The sequence below is a fragment of the Eumetopias jubatus genome, unplaced genomic scaffold, assembly GCF_037043125.1.
Source record: "Eumetopias jubatus isolate StellerSeaLion01/CBP00866 unplaced genomic scaffold, mEumJub1_p1.0 scaffold_5, whole genome shotgun sequence".
Taxonomy (NCBI): Eukaryota; Metazoa; Chordata; class Mammalia; order Carnivora; family Otariidae; genus Eumetopias; species Eumetopias jubatus.
In genome coordinates, this window is record NW_028274811.1 from 103,770,537 (window position 1) to 103,791,667 (window position 21,131).

The 21,131-nt window shown below is 40.6% G+C and overlaps 1 protein-coding gene and 1 long non-coding RNA gene across 3 annotated transcripts in view; one reads left to right on the forward strand and one right to left on the reverse strand.

Moving 5' to 3' along the window:
• The window catches only part of PWWP2A (PWWP domain containing 2A), a 37,429-nt gene extending 23,574 nt beyond the window's left edge, over positions 1 to 13,855 (forward strand). Inside the window, exon 3 of one of the 2 annotated variants that reach the window (XM_028106493.2) lies at positions 11,712 to 13,855. The gene's annotated coding sequence lies outside the window, so the exon portion shown is untranslated. Of the gene's footprint in view, positions 1 to 9,199; positions 9,279 to 11,711 lie in introns of those variants that run through there. The other variant, XM_028106496.1, reaches the window with a different exon arrangement.
• On the reverse strand, positions 250 to 19,479 carry LOC114211842 (uncharacterized). The gene is made up of 4 exons (XR_003609848.2): positions 19,287 to 19,479; positions 18,001 to 18,150; positions 1,545 to 2,245; positions 250 to 947 (listed from the first exon to the last, which is right to left on the reverse strand). It is a non-coding gene; the product is annotated as an uncharacterized LOC114211842 (long non-coding RNA).
• Positions 19,480 to 21,131: the final 1,652 nt, after the last annotated feature.

A 21,131-nucleotide genomic window follows, 5' to 3' on the forward strand; every position in this document is an offset into this window, starting at 1 on the left:
TTTGATTATAATAAACACACAATTAAAAAAAACTTTCACTTGAGTAGAACATATTCTTTCCTGCAAACAGAAACAACTATACTACTTTTAAAATTCTTTGATTATAACAGGTTGAAAGATGTTCACGGTGTGACTGAGGGGTTTTAAGGAAGTATCTTAAATTTTTGAGTACTGTTTTAGATTAATGAACTTGTTCAGATATTTTTGAAAGTTTAAAATCTAAGGTTCAGAAAGATTTAAGCGAGGCAGAGCAAAAAGTCACTTAAAATAATTTAATTCCAAGGCTTCATGTAATGATCCAGGTGAGTTTTATCTTAACATAGTGGGTTTGACAGTGGATATTGCTAATAAGTCAAGTGCGTTGGCAAACGCACTCTGTTGGCATAAACCAAATTTGATTTGTTTCAGAAGCCCTGGTTTTGGGGGGGTTGGGAATAAAGTCATGATGAGTACAAAAATAACATTAAATTTTATGTAGTCCATACCACTGAGGGAAAGGTTGAAGCATAATCACAAATGTGCATGATCTCTAATTATGCCAAAGATACCTCCATTTTAAACTGGCATGTTTCATCTGATATTTCAGTAAGGAAAAATTTTAAAGAATTCCTTAATACATACTAAACACTAAATCCAGTAGCTGCATATTTGTGTATTTTTCAGATGGAAATTTTTTAAATTTTGAGTAAAGACACAATGTTACATTAGTTCAGGTGTACAATATAGTGATTCAGCTGCTCTGCATTACGCCAAATAGAAATTTCTTAAGCAGGTAAATTTATCCAGTATTTACTGCAGATGGAGGAGATAGAGTTGAATTGGATAGTTGCAGCTATTTTCCTTTAAAGTGGTCAAAGGAGGCATTTACTCTTTGTATGGAGATAACCAAATGCGTTTTTTTTCCTTTTGCAGAGACAAAACTAGGCTTAGGCCAAATCTCCAGTGATCTAAAAAAAAAACAAAAAAAAAAAACAAAAAAAAAACGAAGGATTAGCAGGGGGAGAAACTAAGTGAAAGTAAGCTGTAACAGCCAAAGAGGTCTTTATTTCTAGAATTGCTCAGAAATTTAAAGCATCAGAGTATTTTTCTTAGTTTCCCAGAATGTATTGAACAGAATGCTGACTGTTCATTTGAAAGGGATATCTTTTCGACTCATTTATAGATGTGGAACTAGATGTAAAAAAGATCAGTGAGATGGGGAAAGTAAAATTCATTAGTCTGGCCCATTTGCATGATTTGATGTATCCTATGTGGTTTTGATGGGAAAGTCTATAAACAGTAATTTTAAATTAGTACTAAGTAGACAAGAATATAGATACGAAGACAGACTTCAGGCAATATGAAAGCGCTACTAAAATCAAATGTGTATCTTGGTGGGTCTTAGTTTGTAATTTACACAATACTGACTTGCACTGCTATTTTGAGCAGGTTGTACTTAATACTGGTTATGTTGAAGGAAAGAGAACACATTTACATTCCTTTATATACATAGAGGATTCCTTTACATAAAATAATTGAATTGGGAATTGGAAATACAGGCATACCTCAAGAGATACTGTGGGTTTGGTTCCAGACCACCACAATAAAGTGAATATCCCAATAAAGTGAGTCATGAATTTTTTGGTTTCCCAGTGCATATAAAAGTTATTTATATTGCAGTCTATGTGCAGTAGCATTGCGTCTAAAAAAAATGTATATACCTTAATTAAAAAAGAACTTTACTGCTAAAAAATCTAACCATCTGAGCTCTCAGTGGGTCATAAATCTTTTCCTGGTATGCAGAGTCTTGCCTCGATGTTGATGGCTGCTGACGGATCAGGGTGGTGGTTGCTGAAGGTTGGGGTGGCTGTGGCAGTTTGGACAGTGGTGAAGTTTGCTGCATCGATTGACTCTGCTTTTCATGAACAGTTTTCTTCTTTGGCATGCAATGTTGTTAGATGGCATTTACCCACAGAGGAACTTCTTTCAAAATGGTGTCAGTCCTCTCAAATTCTGCCGTTGTTTTTTATCAACTAAGTTGATGTAATATCCTAAATCTTGTTTCAACAATCTTCACAGCATCTTCATCAGGAATAGATTCCATCTCAAGAAATACTTTCTTTGCTCATCCATAAGAAGCAACTCCTCATCTGTTAATGTTTTATCATGAGATGGCAGCAATTCAGTCCCGTCTTCGGGCTCCACTTCTAGTTCTCTTGTTATTTCTACCGCATCTGCAGTTACTTCCTCAACTGAAGTCTTGAACCTTCAATTTGTTTAAAAAAAACAAAAACAAAAACAGTATCTGCGAAGCGTAGTAAAGTGAAGCACAATAAAACGAGGTATGCCTGTACCTTAAGAAATCTATAATTTGGATCTAAAATTAGATTTTTCCCTTTTAAATTGTGTTTTTTTCCTGCGGTTTGTGCTGTATCAGTTCATATTCGTTCAGTACTCCTAGCAGAGAAGGGACTGACAAAGGTCTAGAAAAGTTGATCAGATGTTTTGATTCAGGATATTGTGATTTGGGCCCAGTGAAGGCCTCTGATAGGGAATTTGCCAGAGAGAATGAAGACCCTATTTCTAAGTTTGGTCAAATTTAGCGTTTGCCTTGAGATTGTATTAGTATGGTGGCTGCTAAGACCATCTCTAATTGAAATGCCTGATACACAGGCAGTTCAGAAAAGAAGAGGCTGGCACCATGCCATTTGCCAGGAGAAAATTAAACTGCTAAGCTGAATGAATTACTTTTACCTGGTTCTGAGTTAATAGGCTCTTCATATTCTGTATCTACAGTTTACATATACCTACAGTATGCCTTCACTCAACAGAGTGCGTAGAATTAGAAAGTGAAAGCTTTAGCAATTAATAGGCTCTGTTGTACTATTTTCAATAAAGGAATAGAAAATTTAAAGTCCCAGTGATACAGATGCGCTCTCTATTTTCAATTTTCCAGGATGTCTTGGTGTCTCTACCATGGATAGTCAACACTAAGATCAGAAGAGAAATGGGGGCACCTGGGTGGCTTAGTCATTAAGCGTCTGCCTTTGACTCAGGTCATGATCCCAGGGTCCTGGGATCAAGCCCCACATCGGGCTCCCTGCTCAGCAGGAAGCCTGCTTCTCCCTCCCCCACCCACTCTCCCTGCTTGTGTTCCCTCTCTCGCTGTTTCTCTCTCTCTTTGTCAAATAAATAAATAAATCTTTTTTTTTTTTAAAGAAAAACAGTTCAACTCTCTTTAATCTTTTTTTTTTTTTTTAAGATTTTATTTATCAGAGAGACCGCAAGCACAAGCAGGGGGAGTGGCAGGCAGAGGGAGAAACAGGCTCCCTGCCGAGCAAGGAGCCTGATATGGGACTTGATCCTAGGACCCTGGGATCATGACCTGAGCCAGAGGCCGACGCTTAACGCATTGAGTCACCCAGGCTTGTCTCTTTGTTTAATCTTTACTCAAGAGATTTAATATTTATAGACTCTGATTTTTTTCCCTTTCCTTGTGACTTAGGTGGAAATTTCTTCCTGTCGTATTAATAGAACATTGTAATTTTTTTTTTTGTATTTTAAAGTGTTAAGTACACCTAATATACAATTTAACCATTTTAACCCTTTTTTTTACAAAGTGTAACAGTTCTGTCATTAAGTACATTCACATGTGTACCCGTCATAATCCTTCCATCTGTAATTTGGATTTTTTGATAGAAATCTTTTAAATTTGGGCTGGTATTCTAGAAGGTATTTGGAAATGAAGTCACAGGAGTCTTTTTCTTAGTCAAGCACGGTGATCAGAACATACACCTGGGCTGCCTGGTTTCCAGGGTTCCTTTGTAATCAACTTGCAGTCCTGTGCAGTGCTAATGGTGCCCCATTTTTAAGAACAGTTTGTAACTGCCTCTTGGTAAAATTTTTAGGTGAGTTAGTGTGATTATATTTGCCAATTAAAGTCTCTTACGAGTAGGTTTTAAGTTAAAATCATCCCCTCCCAGTGACAAAAACAATTGTTTTGGACAACTTTATGAATATGGAAACCACTTAAATTACTTTAGTAATGGAATTAATTAGCTTCCAAAACTTAAATTATTTACACACCATCATACTTTTTGCCATATTTTCAAATTTGTATATTGTTACTTTTTCACTTATGTCAGTATAGTTAATGGCAAACAAATATTCCTTGACATACATACTGTTAAAATTCTAACATTATCTTGTGTACCACACTCTGGTAGGAAATGCTAAATTAATTTTTTAAAAGATTTTATTTATTTGAGAGAGCAATCCCAGAGAGTGAGAGGGAGAAGCTGACCCCCCTCCCCCCCAGCAGACAGCCCGACCCAGGCTTGAGCCCAGGACCCTGAAACCATGACCTGAACCAAAGGCAGACGCCCAGCTGGCTGAGCCACCTAGGCACCCCTAAATTAATTTTTTAAAAAAAAAAACTTAGAGCATGAGTGGGAAGGGCAGAGGGAAAGGAGAGAGAGTCTCAAGCAGACTCTATGCTGAGCACAGAGCCCAACTTGGGGCTTGATCTCATGACCCTGAGATCACAACCTGAGCCGAAACCAAGTCGGAAGCTTAACCAACTGTGCCACACAGGTGCACACCTTAAATTATTTTTATATCATGTCTTTAAATCCATCTTGGGATGGATTGAGTCAAATTTTAATGCATCTAATCTCTGGAAAAAAGTAATGGCTGAACTTGAATTTTTCTTTTTTTAAATTTTTATTTATTTATTGAGAGAGAGAGAGAGAATGGTAGAGCACGAGAGGGAGGAAGGTCAGAGGGAGAAGCAGACTCCCCGCCGAACAGGGAGCCCGATGCGGGACTCAATCCAGGGACTCCAGGATCATGACCTGAGCCGGAGGCAGTTGCCCAAACAACTGAGCCACCCAGGCGCCCTGAACTTGAATTTTTCTTATAGATTCCTGTTATTCTGGCACAAATTAAGATTGGTTGTGGGGAGGTGTAAAGGAAAAGAGATGCAGACTCAAAAAAATTATAAGGATTTATCAAAATGCCAAATTTCTGACTCAAATTCTTATTTTTCAATTGAATAAATTAGATGGCTTGAATATAAGTTGTCTAACTTATGGGCCTTCTATTGGACACTTGAATATTTGTACAGCAATTTCTTAAAACTTTGATGTTGAAAAAGATCAGTTAAAAAATACCTGGTCTTAAAACTTGGTTTATTTATTTAAAAAAAGCAGGTATGTATGTATGTATCTTTCTGTCTTAGCACAAGCAGGGGGAGCGGCAGGCAGAGGGTGAAGCAGACTCCCTGCTGAGCAGGGAGCCCGATGCGGGACTTGATCCCAGGACTCTGGGATCATGACCTGAGCCGAAGGCAGACGCTTAACTGACTGAGCCACCCAGGCATCCCTTAAAACTTGGTTTAAGTGTGAATTAAAAATTTTCAAATTCCTGATAGTTCTGTAAGGCCCCATTAAAAATTACTTGAAAACACGGCTGTAATTTAAATATGGAATCTTCCTTGTATCATAAGAATGTGACAGCTTTTTTATTGACTTAGAAATCTAAGTCTTAACCAGAAATTATGATTTAAAACTCATAATTTGTTCTATCCTAGTGCCTGTATTTAGAAGGAAAACCACATATGCCATAGCTAAAGCTGTTATCACACTTTCCCCCTTTTCATTTAAACTAAAATCTTGTAATTATAATGTATATCAAGTTTAAGCAAAGGCATTTTAAAAATGTGTAAGATAACTTTGTAACTCTCAGTGTCCCTCATTAGTTCTCTCCAGCACAGATTCACTTAAAAGTTATTGAAAAAGGAGGCACCTGGGTGGTTCAGTCGGTTAAGCCTCTGCCTTCGGCTCAGGTCATGATCCCAGGGTCCTGGGATCGAGCCCCACATTGGGCTCCCTGTTCGGCAGGGAGCTTGCTTCTCCCTCTCCCTCTGCTGCTCTCCCTGTTTGTACTCTCTTTCTCTGTCAAATAAATAAATAAAATCTTAAAAAGTTACTGAAAAATTCCTTAGTAAAACAGAGTTTTTTGCTTGCTTGGGGAGAATGTTTCTGGAGGAATGTCAGGGTTCTCCTGTTGAGTGTAAAATATAGAAATGGATACTTAGGAGTATATAACTTAACAGTGACCAGCAGTGCTCCATACTAGGCTTTTATTGAGCAAAGAATCTTTTTTTTTTTTAAGATTTATTTTTAATTAATCTCCACACCCAGCGTGGGGCTCGAACTCACAACCCTGAGATCAAAAGTTGCACACTCCACCGACTGAGCCAGCTAGGCACCCTGAGCAAAGAATCATTCTTTCTCACTTTTCAGGCACATGATTGAAAGTACAGGGTCTTGAGCCAGATTTCTTCCTAGATTCAAAGGAAGACTTGGATCTGACTCTTAAAGCTAGCTGTGTGATCTTGGGTTACCTCAGTGTCATCCTCTGTGATATGGGGAGAATAATACTACCTCATAAGGTAATTGTGAGAACTTAAATATTTAAAGCAGTACAGTGCCTAGCAAGACCTAGGCACCTGGGTGGCTCAGTCGGTTAAGCGTCTGCCTTTGGCTCAGGTCATGATCCCGGGGTCCTGGGATCGAGCCCCGCATCGGGCTCCCTGCTCAGCAGGAGGCCTGCTTCTCCCTCTCCCACTCTCCCTGCTTGTGTTCCTGCTCTCGCTGTTTCTGTCAAATAAATAAAAAAAATCTTAAAAAAATAAATAAAAGACACTTGCTAATTGCTATTCTATTTAAAAAAAAAAAACGACCTAGAGAAATAACTTGCTACCGTTGCCACAACCACCACTTTCTGTGTATGGCATAGGGATTTCCTCCTGGTAGCTTTTGAATTTATCTTTGTGCAACATGCATACCTTATAAATGAAAAGTGTTGTAATGTATTCTTATCTGAGATTACAGTAATCATAGTATGATTGTCCGTAAACATCTAGAAGGCAGCATTAACTATATTCAACAGGCATTTGTGGAGGCGCTGGGTTGGGGGTCATGGGGATTATAGTGAAGGGAGAACTGCATTCACTTCCTATTTCAACTCTTGCCTCATTCATTTATGTATTGCATAAACTCCAGTCTCTTCTCCTGTTTCTACTCTCCCTTATGCCAAGCACAGGGCCTGACAAAGGAGAAATGATGTCTACCTGTGAATGAATGAGGAAGAGTAACTCTGGTTCAGACAGTTACGTACTAACGACCAGTTGCCATCCCAGAAGCCTGGCACATCCCAAATCCTTTCAGAGAGGCATGAGAAGTATCTGCGCTGGTGGGGCTCAGTGGAGTAGAGGTCCTCTTAGGAGGGCTTTACAAAGGTATTAGAAGCACAAAGCTATGCCTGTCAGCCTTTAAGTTGCATAAATTAGCTGATTTGCACAAATGCCGTATTCCCTTGGGACCCTGGTGTTTTACTATTTTTTGCCAAGTGACGAGAAAATGGATATTACGTTGAATATTCGTTTTTATTTTTTATTGCTACTGGTATGATTGAGTAGATTGTTTCCACTTTTTAGGAGGGAAATACACATTCTAAGGCCTTGATCTTTGTGCATCGTGGCCATATTTTCCAGAAGGTAGTCTTCTTTATCCATTGCTCATTTTTTAGATGCGGTTAATTACAGACCTATGATTGCCACCCCCAGTTTAGCTTTTATCAAGGAATCCAGCTGGGAGGGGCATCTTGGTAGGCTGGGAAGAACTATTAAACCTTATTGGAATAACTGGTTAGAAAAATAGCACCAAGCTAGAAAACCAGAATGAGAACGAGGCACTGTGCTTTTCCTGTTTGTTCATGTTGCATGATACTACACTGTATTAAGGGAAAACTTAAGAGTGTTCAGCAAGATAACAGGTACATGTCTATAATCTTATATAATCTTAACTCTTTACTTTTTAATGCTGAACTTTCCTCTAAGAGCATGACCTCCTTCCTTTTTTTTTTAAAGATTTATTTATTTTTAAAGATTTTATTCATTTGAAAGAGAGCAAGAGAGAGTACAAGTGGGGTGAGAGGCAGGGGGAGGAGACTCTGCTGAGTGGGGGAGCCTGATGTGGGGCTTGATCCCAGGATGCTGGGATCATGACCTGAGCCAAAGGCAGATGCTTAACTGAGCCACCGAGGTGCTCCCAAAGAAGAGATACAGAATGATTGTTGAAACCTAACAAGTCTACTTATGGAGGGAGAGGTTGTTCAAAGTTAAATTGTTTCATGCACTTGGATTACTTTTTTTCTTCTGTGATTGCTGTTGGATTACAGTTAATAGTATATTTAGGTATATAAGATATACTTACATAGTATATCTAAGTTTTTCCATGAACAAAAGGGTGAATAATCTCATTAAGTCTCATTTAAGAAAATTGTTCTTTGAATTAAAGTTCAGAAGTAATTATTTTTATAGATCATGTGTATGAGATTTCTTTCTCAATGTCAGAAAAGCCTTTTTAAAAAGTTTTGATTATATGTTACTGTTTCTGATGTCCTTTAGTATTCTAAAAATCATTCATTCATTATAAGGACTGAAAATCCTCTAAATCAATGATCCCAGAGTTGACTACCCTGATGTGATGAATTGTTTATACTTAAAATAGGGGAGTAAGAAGACAAGCAAATATGTTAAAAATAAGGCTTAAAACAGCACTCCTTCATTTGAATTATTCTTTGTATTTGAAGTCTGTTCCAAAAGCCCAAGTGAGAAAGCTTATGTTGTCAAACTGATTTCAAGCAGGTACTAACTCACACAGGAAGGTCAGGTCCTAAGTTAGTGTGCAAAGGAGAGGAGTCGGGTAGTTTTTGGTCATTCTGCAAAATAGGGTCTTTGAGCTCACTGATGAAATAACGTGGCCAAGGATGACAGCTTCAGCTCTCACCGTATACTGAGAAGATAGGACTACTCCAACCCTCGCTTAGTAGTAGGCTAGAAGAAGTTTTTTAGCTGGAACATTTCGTGGGAGTTAGCTGCTCAGTGTGGGCGTCCCAAGGCCTGTTGCTGCTGAACTGACTGGTGCCGGAGAGTGCCCTCTCCTGGCCAACGCTGGTGTGTACACACACCTCACGTCTTGTCTTTTCGTACCCAAGCTTCACTTTCTGTGAAGTCAGCAAGTTATCTAGAATACATTCATTATGAAAATTCAACTGAATTTTGGTCTTATTTTTAAAATTTTTTTTGTAAAGTGGATTTAAAAGAACTCAAATGACTGCTCTACTTTTGTTAACTTGGTTTTTTCTACCATAGGTCTCAACAAATGGCAGCTATTACATCAGACAGTGACGAGTCCTGCTGCTCCCTTACAGTGTCTGACAGACCACTGTGGATTCAGACTGGGAGCATTGAAGTTAACAGTGAGACGGGCAGGTCTGTCTGTGTTAAGCCCTGCCACAAAGTGAAGAGGGCATCATGTCATCACTTAATCATTCTGAAGTAGATCAGGCTAGACCTAAAAGAATTCATTCGTTCTTTTTCTGTAGTTTTCATTGACCTTGGAAGCTGGGTGTACCTCATGTAGGTGACAATTTTAACGAGTGACAGTAACTTTCAGTTGTGCTAAGAAAAGCAGAGCTAGCCTCCTGTGAGCTTCTGTGAAAGGAGTTTCTCCTAGGGTGCTAAAAGTTGGCTGTCAAGTTGTAGAATTATGTCACATAGCAACTGAGTCACCGTGGGAAGTCAAGTAGTGGATTTCTTGTCTTTTCCCTATCTCAGTCTTTGTCACTTTTATATCCACTTCTTAGTCATTCTTAATGTGTATATATAAGAATATATATATCCATGTGAACATATATATATATATTTTTATTTTTCCCTTAGTGAATTAACCTCAAAACCATTGTCATTTACATCAGGAAAGTCTAAACTCAGGGGGGGCCGTAATCTTTTTCTTTACATTTGAGACCTCTTTGGATAGTGCCTTAAAAGGCTTATTTTGGGCTCTTACACAGCTGGAAAGGTTTAAGGTTTCTGTTGTGCTGCTGCTTAACTTCTCTCTTTTTGCTTCCTTGAATTAAGGCTATTTAACCCTGTGATGTTTGCGGCTAGCAAAGAGTCATGATCGGGCGTGGCTTTGCCTGGGAGCTGTCATTTGCAAGCTGGGTCAGAATGGCACAGTTGGGATCGGAGGTTGAGGCTGGGAGGTTCTGGACTCGGGAGCTGTACTGTAGGGATGGGAGTGATGCTGATGGTGATTTCTTGAGGGAATGGTGTGTTAGTTTTCTGCACCTCTCATAGGAATAGTAAGACCTGCTTCAACCCTGGGCTTGCTTGTTCACTTGAATAGGCCTAAGGTTGAAGCCAAATACTGAGTCATAAATAGAAGGAAATGGAATTGTGCATGGGATTGGCTGTTTACCTTTTTTTCTTCCTCTTTGTTTCCTTCTCAAGTTTTGTGTGGGTCTAAAGAGTATTAACTAGTTTTAAAAAATAAACGTTTCTTAGTTCAATGTCAAATTTAAAGGTGTTAATCATTGTTTCCTTCAGAAGCGAAGACTATTCACCTTCTATTCTGATGTGTGGGGTATTTACAGCTAGAAGCCACTGTTCACTGCTTGAGAAAAACGTGACAGAATGCCCTGTTACTGTGTTTTATAGGCCTTGATCCAGTAAGTCAGGGAGGCAATCCAGGAAGCTAACAGAAGATCAAGAGTTCTAGCAAAGAATGGCAAAGATTCCTACTTTGAAATGTTTGGAAGTTAAATATTGGGAAGGATGAGGGTGGTTTTTCTTTTTCTCTTTTTGCATTCTGTGTTTGTTTTGTCAGTTATTATGCTACTGAACACACCACAGATCTTTGGTTTGGTTTAAAAATACATTTGACAAAAACAACAAAAACATCATTCTCTCCACGATCAAGTCTTTTGAAATTTGAGCTCTTATTGGTACTTAGTCTACCGGGTCCGAGAGGCATTAACCAAGGATGATAGAGGATTGCAGTGGGGTTTTTACCACTTGGTATTAAAGGGAAGTCGATAATGTTGGGCAGAAATTCCGGTCATGCTGGCAGTAATTTTTCTAAGCCTTACCCTCTATAAATGTTTTGCTCAGTCTTGCTTCTTGTTGGAGGTTTGGTAAAGAGAGCCTCTGCTCATGATCTGGTGTGCTGGTGTAATACGGGACACTAGTCAGTCCACCTAGTGTACAGAAGTTGTCTTCGAGTAGCAACATGGCGCTCTGGACGCCTTCTGATGTGCTGTGTGTACCTCTGGGAAGGCACCCTCCACCCCCCTTGTTTGCTCTTTGTGCATACGCAGATGGTACGGTCTGCAGCTGACCCGCGCCTAGCTTGGTTTTGGGTATGAATTGGCTTCCCTCTGTAGGCAGCCCGTGCGAGGAAGGCCGCTGGTGCCTCCGACTGGCCCACGGCAGGCAGCGGCGTGGACTTCCAAAGGTTAACATGGATGCCGGCGAAGGGGGAGCATAGAGAACAAAGCTAAAAGCCCCCCCCTTCCCCCAATAGGCAAATATTCATCAACAAGGATTTTTAAAAATCTACTCAAGTGCAGACTGACTCTGTGAAGGTGACAACAGTTTTGTGTTGGAATTTGGCCGGATGTACTTTGGAAATAAAATGAATGCTTCTGCTGGTTTAGAGTGGAAGTAAATGTGGTTTTTTCAAGTATCAGTTAAGTTTAGCTGATTTAAAAGAAGTGTGACCCCATAATCTACATAGGGCTGAATTTAAACAACGAGGACATCATTTTTCTCCTATTTACTTGTGCTTAACTACATTTTCTTCCTTTTCTTTACTGTATTTCAGCACAAAGACATTAGCAGGCTGCTGGTTTCATGGACACGTCCCACAATGACCCCACATCAGAGCATCAGGACTGAATGACATTGGAGACTCAGATTTTTAAAGCTGCACTAAGAAGTAAATGTTAAGGCAGTGGTTAAAACCGAAGTCTATAAAGGGGCACTTGCAAACTGTGCTGTATTAAACCGAAGAAAAGGTGTTAGGAGAATATTTTATAAAAAATAAACTATTGCAATAAATTATGCATGAGAGGAGGAGAAAAGTGATATGAAACACGCAAAGAACTCACTTGAATTTTATATGTATGAAGAATCACTGACCGTAACTTTTTCTGAATGTGAAGTTCTTTTCAGTACAGTTTGGACAGGCCTAAAACATGGGATGATGACAGAGACGCTGAATTATTTTTTAAACTAAAACTGTGTTTTCTCCAAGGTTTTGTTAATCAGTTCAGATATGAGCAAAGGCATTTCTAAGATGGCTCTCCTGTGACACAGCAAGAGTCACAGCTGCCCAGGCTAGGCCAAGGTCTCCTTCAGGGTACCAGTGGAAACAACAGGAAGGATTCTCTAACATCCTACTAAAAGGATGGCAAAGTGCCCCACCCCACCCCGCAAAGAGAATTTGGATCTTTTCTTTCTTCAATAAAACAGGGCTGTATTATCTTGAATATACGTTTGCTTGTTAGAACATATTAAGATGTATTTATTTGCCACGAGTATTTAACGTTTTGTGCACATTTTCATAATTGCATTCTTACCTTTTAAATTCTGACTCAAAGTGGATAGGCTAGTGTTGACCTTAGAGTGAAAATTTTTACTCTAAGAGCTACTTCTTAATTCTACTGAGGTGGAAAGCCTTTTTCCCTGAATTTTGATGTGGACCTCTCTCATGGAGAGCCCCTCCTAAGTGCAAGATACTCTCCCAGGTGTCAGGTGGGACTTGACCCTGGGAACAAGCAGGAGGAACAGACCCATAAAGAGCTTTCATGCATGGAACATGAATTCTTATTAATGGAGACCATAATGTTTTTCTTGTCTTTGGAAAATACATATTATGAAAAACCTTAATTTTTCTTTTTAATGAATGGAGAAAACTTTCATGAGAAAACCAGATGGACCTATTAGTACTACATTTTTAAGGCATTTTATATTTGATGGTGCAGTACTTTTAATAATAAAACTGAAGTTTTTTAGTGGCAATACTGATTTATTTTTTAAACCAGAAAGATAATCCATATTGCTTACTTAATACAAAAAAGGGGAAAAATGCCAAAAAATTAAATACAAAATTCATCTGAAGCAACGTAACAGATAACTGAGCATTTGGCTCAAGTGTTTAAACTTTCCATAATCTTACTGTATAGGTTTGGGATTTCTTAGTAACCCCACGCTCAGGATTAAGAAAAGGTTCTGAGTGAGAGCTGGAGAGCATTTGATATATCTGACTAGGACTTGTTTTATAACTCAAGAAGAAAAGGAAGACAGTCTTCGAGTGAGCTTAATATAAATTCTAATTGCACTGCAAGTAATTAAAAGTTTGGAGCGCATTCTAAAGTCTTTTTGGAAATCGTCATGAAGTCATTATACACATTTGATCAAATCTGAAAAAGTCAGCTCAGGACCTGGAGCAGCAGGGAGCTCTAAAGATTATGTGTGCCTCCATGGCCCCCTCTTCTTCCCGGCCCTAGCGCTTAGGCTGGGGTCCATCTTGTTCTTTCTGAGATTGAACACCAGCAGTACCTTTCAGGCTCACTTCAAGAACCAGATAACTCCACGCCATGGTGGACTGTACAATACTTTGCGCAGAGTGATGGAAATGACCAAGAAATAATACAATGGCAAAATCTGATCTCCCAATTCTTTTAAGTATCTATTTTTTCTTATGACAAAATTCTCAAAGGTGTTTTGTTATAAACCACATTTTCATTTTTTAATAAATGAAATTTGGTGGTACTTAAAATCTAGACATACCATGTTGCTATTTCACTTTTCATTGCTTTAGTTGCTTAATATTTAAGCTTTGCTTCATGCTACCTTTGTCTGTATTTCAAATCTTCACAAGCCTATTTCATTTTGTAGACTTGAATGACAAAAGTTGTTTCTCATCTAAAGTATGCTAAGACTTAAATGTTAAAGAATGTTGTGTAACATTTATCCAATAAAGTCTTGATTTTTTAAAATTTAGTTATTTCAAAACTTTTGTTTACTTTTTAGGAGTTAGGTTTTTAAAAGTTATTTTTTATATATTAAAGATTCAACCACTAGTTGTTCTTTAGGGACCTGTTTAAAGTAACATTGCTTCCTTAGAACATCCTGTTTTTCTTTAATCATTGGGAGATTTTTATGGGACCCTCTATGATCAAGGAATAGAGGAAGGGTGAAGAGTTTAATTACGATCCTGTGCACAAACATGACTTTTCTGATGGAAACAAATATGCTACCCTTCAGAGCTGGATGTAACAGCAAATACCTGCTGGTAGGTTTGTTTTGGTTTCAAGAAGTCCTGCCTTTATGGATAAATGGTTGCTTCTTTAAAAGCCCAGCATGTCTGATGTGAGTGTGTGACCAGAAACACTCCGTTGTCAGGAAAAAATGAGCCTCTTAAAACCTACCAGACAGCTGAGGTTATTTTTAGACTGACCCAGAAACTTAGGTTAGTGTGCCTCCCTCGCACCCCCATTTGAGTAAAGCAATCCTTTTGAAGGCTGCCTGTTATTCCAGAGTATACATGGAGTCTTTACTCTCAAATGTACTTTCATTTCAGTTTATCTGGGTATAAAAAGGAGGCCACTGGAGTCTGGCCCTGTTAGTATCTTTTACCCCCCCTTCAAGTTTCCTAGTAATGAAAATGGTGCTTGAGAGAACCAAGGTAAACAAGCCATGTGCACATTATCGGGAAGGCCTCCGCATGACACCCACCCTGCCCCAATACACTCCCAATCATGTTACATATGTGTGTCACTATGTTTATAGACACACCTCCTAACAGGAGAGGGAGTGAGTGATGAGACCTGTGGCTACAGCTTAGGATCTTTCTGGTGCTGTCTTCATGGAAGGAAATCGAAGTTTGGATTCATGCCCTGAAATAATGTATGGAATGTACAAGTTCCTTCCTGGACATGCTGGGTATGTCACTGCAAGTATGCACTATAGAAAAAAGTAAGCTGTTTTCCTGCTTTTATACCTGATAACTCATTTCTCCTCTTTCAAGTAATGATTCTGACTCTTCTCAGTGCTTTGTATAGAGCACACTGTGTATCTTTAAGCATACCTTTCTCTAGTGAAGAACATCACAATGAAATTTCATGGCCTAACAACTTCCTTTGCTCTGATACCAAGAAGGCAATGAACCTGGAATGAAAGAATATACCTCAGGAATACTGTGCCGGAGGAAGAAAGAGCCGGCCAAACCCAGTGGCTAGGTCACCATACTTAAGAATACTTGTTGGATTAGCCCCTTTCCTGATTTCCTCGTGAGGCACATCTACTGAAGCAACCTTCTAATGCAAAGGAAGCCAAGTGAGCTGGTGATACTTAAGAGGAGGATGCTTCTATACAAATGACCTGCTTTAATCTACAGATGTGGATTCTAAGTTCTACCAGTTACCTTCCTGACACAATCACACAGCCACACTGGTCCAAGACGAATTTTTTTTACCTTGAGTGAAATAGTCTACGATCTTCTGTTTCTGAATTCTAAGCTCAGTCAGTGCCTAATTCCTGTGGATCCTGAGTGCACAGTTCAGACCTGTGATCCAAAGAAGGTGAACTATATCAGCAGTGTGAAGTACCTCAAGGTAAAGGAGTGCCTGTTGTGGCACTGTTCTAGAAAAAGCACAGCAGGGCTTCAGGAAGACACAAAGCAATGTTGTAGAAGACAGGGATGGAGGGGATCCTTCACATGTTTAAATGCAGCTTCTTTAACACCTGTGGAAAACAAGGCAGGCTGGGAACACTTGCAGCGCAAGCTGAAGCTCTAATTCTTGGTCTCTGATGCCAACTCTGCCAATGGCAGGATCTAATCTGTGTCACACAGCCCCCGGAAATTATCCGATCTTTCCTCCCAGTTAACTTCATGAAACAAAGCTGCAAACAGCATTGTTATTCTATTTTGGGGTAGTCAAACTATCTCTACAAAACAATGTATATTTGAGACCAACCACTAGAGACGGTCCACCAAAGCCTACATTCAAATGTAAACTGTTCTCCCCACTTCACTCCATTCCCTGGCTTTCCATTCCTGGCCGCCTTGAGGGTTTCTGTCTTTAGTCTGTTTGAAGACTCGACCCTTTGTGGATTTCAGACTTGCTACATTTGGGGAGTTGGAGGGCACTTGGGTGCTCAGGCGGTATGACATGGCGTGAGGCGGCTGCCTAATGTGAGCCCCCTGGTGGAGTGCCTGAGGTAGAAATCCCACCCGGGGGAGCTGTACTGTCAGCAAGCTAGAGCTCTAGGAGCTGGGACTGAATCATGGCCCTAAATTATTAGCTATGGGCTTCCTTGGCAGGGGGACGGCAGGCCATGCCATGCTTTAGCTAAGAGGGAAATGTGAGCTTCCAAAGATTCCCCTTGAGTGAAAGGAAAAAGGTCAAGAGTCAAATTTCTAGTTCTGGCCGAAAGAACTCCTACATGATGGAGCTTATTCCTAGTTTGCAGACCTGAGAAGGTCAGAAAATGAGAAGATGGCAATATTCTAAGTATTCCAAACATCTGTAAAGGCAGACTGGTATAACCAACAAACCCCATGTATCCACCCCGAGCTTCACCAATTACCAGCTTGTAGCCAGGAGGACTGAAATGTTTAGTACTTTGAAGTATGAGGCCATCCTCACTCGTTTTCATAAACTCATGATTTTGGTTTCTCTGATTGCCCCCTGAAGGGTTTGAAGCAACTGTTCTGAGGCTGTAGGGTGATTTTAGCTCCACCTCTTGGGCTGGCTGGTAGCAAGTAATCCATTTCTCATTATCAGGAGCGTTATTGGGCTTGGTCTAGTGTGGACTCAGGGCAGCTCTTCAGAGAAGGAAGCAATTGGAAATTACCACCTCCTTTTTCTGTAAGGTTCCCTGAAGGCACAGGTTTCCGAGCCCCTTCTGCCATACTCTGCATATACTTCCTCACTAAAGGAAACGAAGGTGATAGAAGGACTAGGCTTGTTACTATCGCAGCACAGAGCGGGCAGGCTGAAAAGGGGTGGACACATCTCCCTGAAATTGCTCAAGGATTTTACTAAGGTTTAGGGGTAGGTATCAGGCACACAGTAATAAAAGTATTAGAGGAAGAGTTCAAGGCCTTAAGAAATAAGGGAGGCATGAGGTGGAAGGATCGCAGAAGTGATCACAGCAATAGGAACAAACAGAACAAATGGAGCCGAGCTGGCAGTGACCCCTGGGCCGCAGGCCCACAGGCTGCACCCAAAACACAGCTCCTGCGGCTCAATGCTGCCTTTCAGGCCAACAGTGAGCTTAAGAAGAGCTCAGATACCATAGGAAGAGGGACAGAGGCTTATTAAGTCATGGGTATTTCCTGTCCTAGGCAGTTTCTCAGATTGGCACTCTGGTTTTAGAGGGTTACTGGACCCTTCCCTTTAAAGATCTTTCTTGGGGCGCCTGGGTGGCTCAGTTGGTTAGGCGACTGCCTTCGGCTCAGGTCATGATCCTGGAGTCCCGGGATCGAGTCCCACATCGGGCTCCCTGCTCAGCAGGAAGTCTGCTTCTCCCTCTGACCCTCTTCCTTCTCGTGCTCTCTATCTCTCATTCTCTCTCTCTCAAATAAATAAATAAAATCTTTAAAAAAAAATAAAGATCTTTCTTGAGATTAAAGCAGCCATTCACTTGCATAGCTGTTCCCTTCGTCCTTGGTCTCCTATCAGTACCTTCCCCTTTGACATACCAACTTTGGCTAAACCAGTTGTAAAAGACAGGATCCGCAGGTCTGGTTAGCTCTTAGGATCAGACACACAACCCTTGCAAATACATCTTCCAATCAGGTTTGCATTTAATACCTGCTGCCAGTTTCCCATCCCACAGTAGTCTGTTCAGAGAGTAAAATGCCTCCACAAAGTTCCTGTCTGATCTTCCTGAATCAGTCTGAATTCCAGCATGAGAGCCGTGTGAAACGTAATTCAGCAACAGTCTTAGAGGCCACCTCAGGGACCCACGGAGCACCAGAAATAATCACCAAGCCCAGTATTTCCAAAAGCAGGTCCCTACCTTCAACGACACAAAATGTTGCAGGAAATAGGACTTTTGTCATTTATAGACTAAACGAACATTCATGCCTTTCACTATACCTGAGTAACTCTGAAGGTCCAATGTGTGAGGTCTTGACATTTTACTGAAGCTCAAATGTAGGCCCAGTGCCGCAATGTTCAGGTCATTAGCTAGTAGGCTCGGCCACTCCCCAGCCTCCACATCTCAGCATGGTGTAATAGTCTCTGCTCCTACAAGCGCAGTAACTTGTAATAAGGTAGGGCATTCTGGGGGGTGGGACAAAGAGCAAAGGGATACGGGGGAGAGCCTAGGGGCAGTGCTTGTGATGGAAGGCAAACCTGTATGGAAAGTAGACTTATTAGAAAAAGAAGGGGATCTTAAGAATAGAATTTAACCATAATTCAGATCCATGATGTGAGGAAAAGGAACTAATCCACAGTGTACTCCCCATAGAAAAAGCACTAGATGAGCAGGACTTTGTTGCAGAAATAGTCCCAGTTTCCAGGGTGAACCCCTCGGCAGGAGGCTCCAGTGAACAGAAGTCGCTCAAGTGAAAGTTGGAGGGGTGCTTAAGACACAGTGTGGAGATACAGAGAACCCAAGATTCACTGGAAATGTGATCTGGGAGAAGGTGGAGAGGCTGAAACGAGAGGACAAGGTGGGGATTTCTGAAAGTCTCAGGACAAATCCTTGCATATATCTAAGATGCAAAAATGAAAATTTAAAGACCAGGAGACATAGGCTTACTAGCCAGGTTGAATGCTCAACATCTGAGGGCATTCTACATAGCGGCACAGGATGGGCTCGACTGGTTTAAAGTGATTCTTTTCACAAAGTGTCTAAGCTTTATGTGTACAAGTACTGGATTCATTGTTGAGAAACCCTAGCTGAGCCCTCTAAATTAGCTAGAACCTTACACCTACCCAAATAGAAACACTACTGTAGAAACTTAACTGGGACCATAAACTGCAGTGTGCTGAGGCTGTTCTGGGCAATACACAGGGAAGTTCAGATCAATACACTGGTCTTTGCTAGGTGAAACCAAGCTGTTGTCTTTCACTGCCTCCTACCACATTCTTTGGAAGGTGAAAAATAGCACATAAACCTCCTAAGCTGACATTTGAATCACTTGCTGGGTCTTAAAATTTTGAGGAAAAATGACTAGTTTCTAGTTATCTTGAGATAAAAGATAATGGTTAGCAAAGGAGACATTTTAAAAACCAGGGACTGACCAAAGGGCACAGAATCTGGATAGTGATGGTTATTCACACTGAGAACACTTCCTGTAGAATGCCTTTAATACCAATTAGGTTTCAAGTAGAGGAGTAGGTGTTGGTGCTATTAAGAAAATAAATATGGCCCTTACCTTCTAGGAGCTCATGGAGGCAGATAGGGGATAGGAGATCATAGTAATTAAATAAAATGTGTCTTACAGTCTTCAAGGAAATTCTAGAAGGAGATCCAAAATTATTTTGATCCATTGCAATATTATTGGAATAAGAACATATGCAATATCAAACATTTCTATTCTATTCTCAAACATTTTCAAAAGGTTTGAATCTATTTTTTCTTCCAAATTTGTAAGTAGAGAAGTAACTGTGGTTGATTAAAAAAAAACAACCCAAACAACACTCTTTGGCTTAAGAAAATTGACATCTAGTTAGATTCCCTTCCTTTCCTTTCCAGACGCATTACTTGGCCCACTGTGAGATTTCAGTGTGGTGCAAGTGGAGGTGGTGGGGGAGGGGGAGGGAGAGGAGGAGCGGGAAGGCCTGAGAAGCAAAACCTCTAGAGCCCGCAGCAAGGGTAGTGTCTTAAGGCAGGCTGCATGGAGGCAAACACATCTATTTCCCCACTCCCTGGGGAGGGCCAGCGCCCCGAACTTGGCCGAGTTTCAGCTATTAAAAAGTTAAAAAAAACTTTCAGCTGGAAGTCTTAATCTGACAAAGTAGCTCTCAAAATGTGGTCTGAGGGGCGCCTGGCTGGCTCAGTCTGTAGAGCATGTGACTCTTGATCTTGAGGTCAAGAGTTCAAGCCCCAGGTTGGGTGTAGAGCTTACATTAAGAAAACAAACAAGTAGTCTGAGGCTTCTCAGGAGTTCCTGAGACCCTTTCAGGTCTCCACGGGTCGAAGCTATTTTCGCGACAATACTAAGGAGGCATCTGCTTTTCACACTGTCCTGCTGTCACGTGTAGGCGCAGTGTAGGATGCTCCAGACTCCAGGACATGATACTGTGACGACCTGAGTGCAGGAGCAGATCTAAGAACCTTGCTCTATTCTATCAAGCCACACATGAAAGGGATTTGCAAAAATGTAGAATGATGTCATTCTTTCTGAAATGTTCTTGTTTTGGGAGATACTTTTCTAAAAATATTATTTATACTAATAGGAAATGTATTTGTTATTTTTAAAGACATTACCGAAATTTTAAAGAGAATCTGTTTTAATTTCTCATCTGGTCAACATCAATGGGTATAATCTACATAAACCAAAACACTCTTAAGCCTCCCTTGAGTGTGAAGGGTTCCTGAGCGGGGAAGAGCTGGGAGCTGCCGCCCCGGCACTGCCCACCGCGCGGGACGCGCTTACCACAGAGGCTCTGCACAACTTCCATGATTGTACACACACTTTTTTTTGGAATATTAGATGCCAGATTTACCATCAAGATAGCAAAGCAAAACACTCTTTCTCCCTCTCCCTTTCCCCTTGTTAATTCCATGAAGAATTTCATTTCACAATCTGTAAGACAGGCTCAGCCTGTCACAGTCAGGACTACACATGGTTCCGCTACCTACCAACACTCTTGAAGGGGCTTTGAGGACCAGAACACAGCGGCAGCGCAGCCTTCCTGCTGGGAGGAGGCCACCGCAACGTGACTCACACGATGAGATGTGCGCTTCCTTTCTAAGGTGAAACCTGCACATCACTGTCTTTGACACTCAAACCAGAGCAACCGGAAGCTTTTCACCAGTAATCATCAATGACTAGGAAAAAAACGCTAAACCTACCTTTGAAACCTCTGGGTTCACGTAGCCTAAACGATGATGGTTTGTTCCAGGATTTACATACCACCATACCTGAAGGAAGCTATTTTAGGTTGAAACTGTTAAGACTGATGCTTGGGCAAAAACACTCATTTCATAATGATCTGCACAAACCTGAAGAAGCCCAAGACAGTTTGTGAGGTGGAGTTTCTGCGTTCTAGTACGT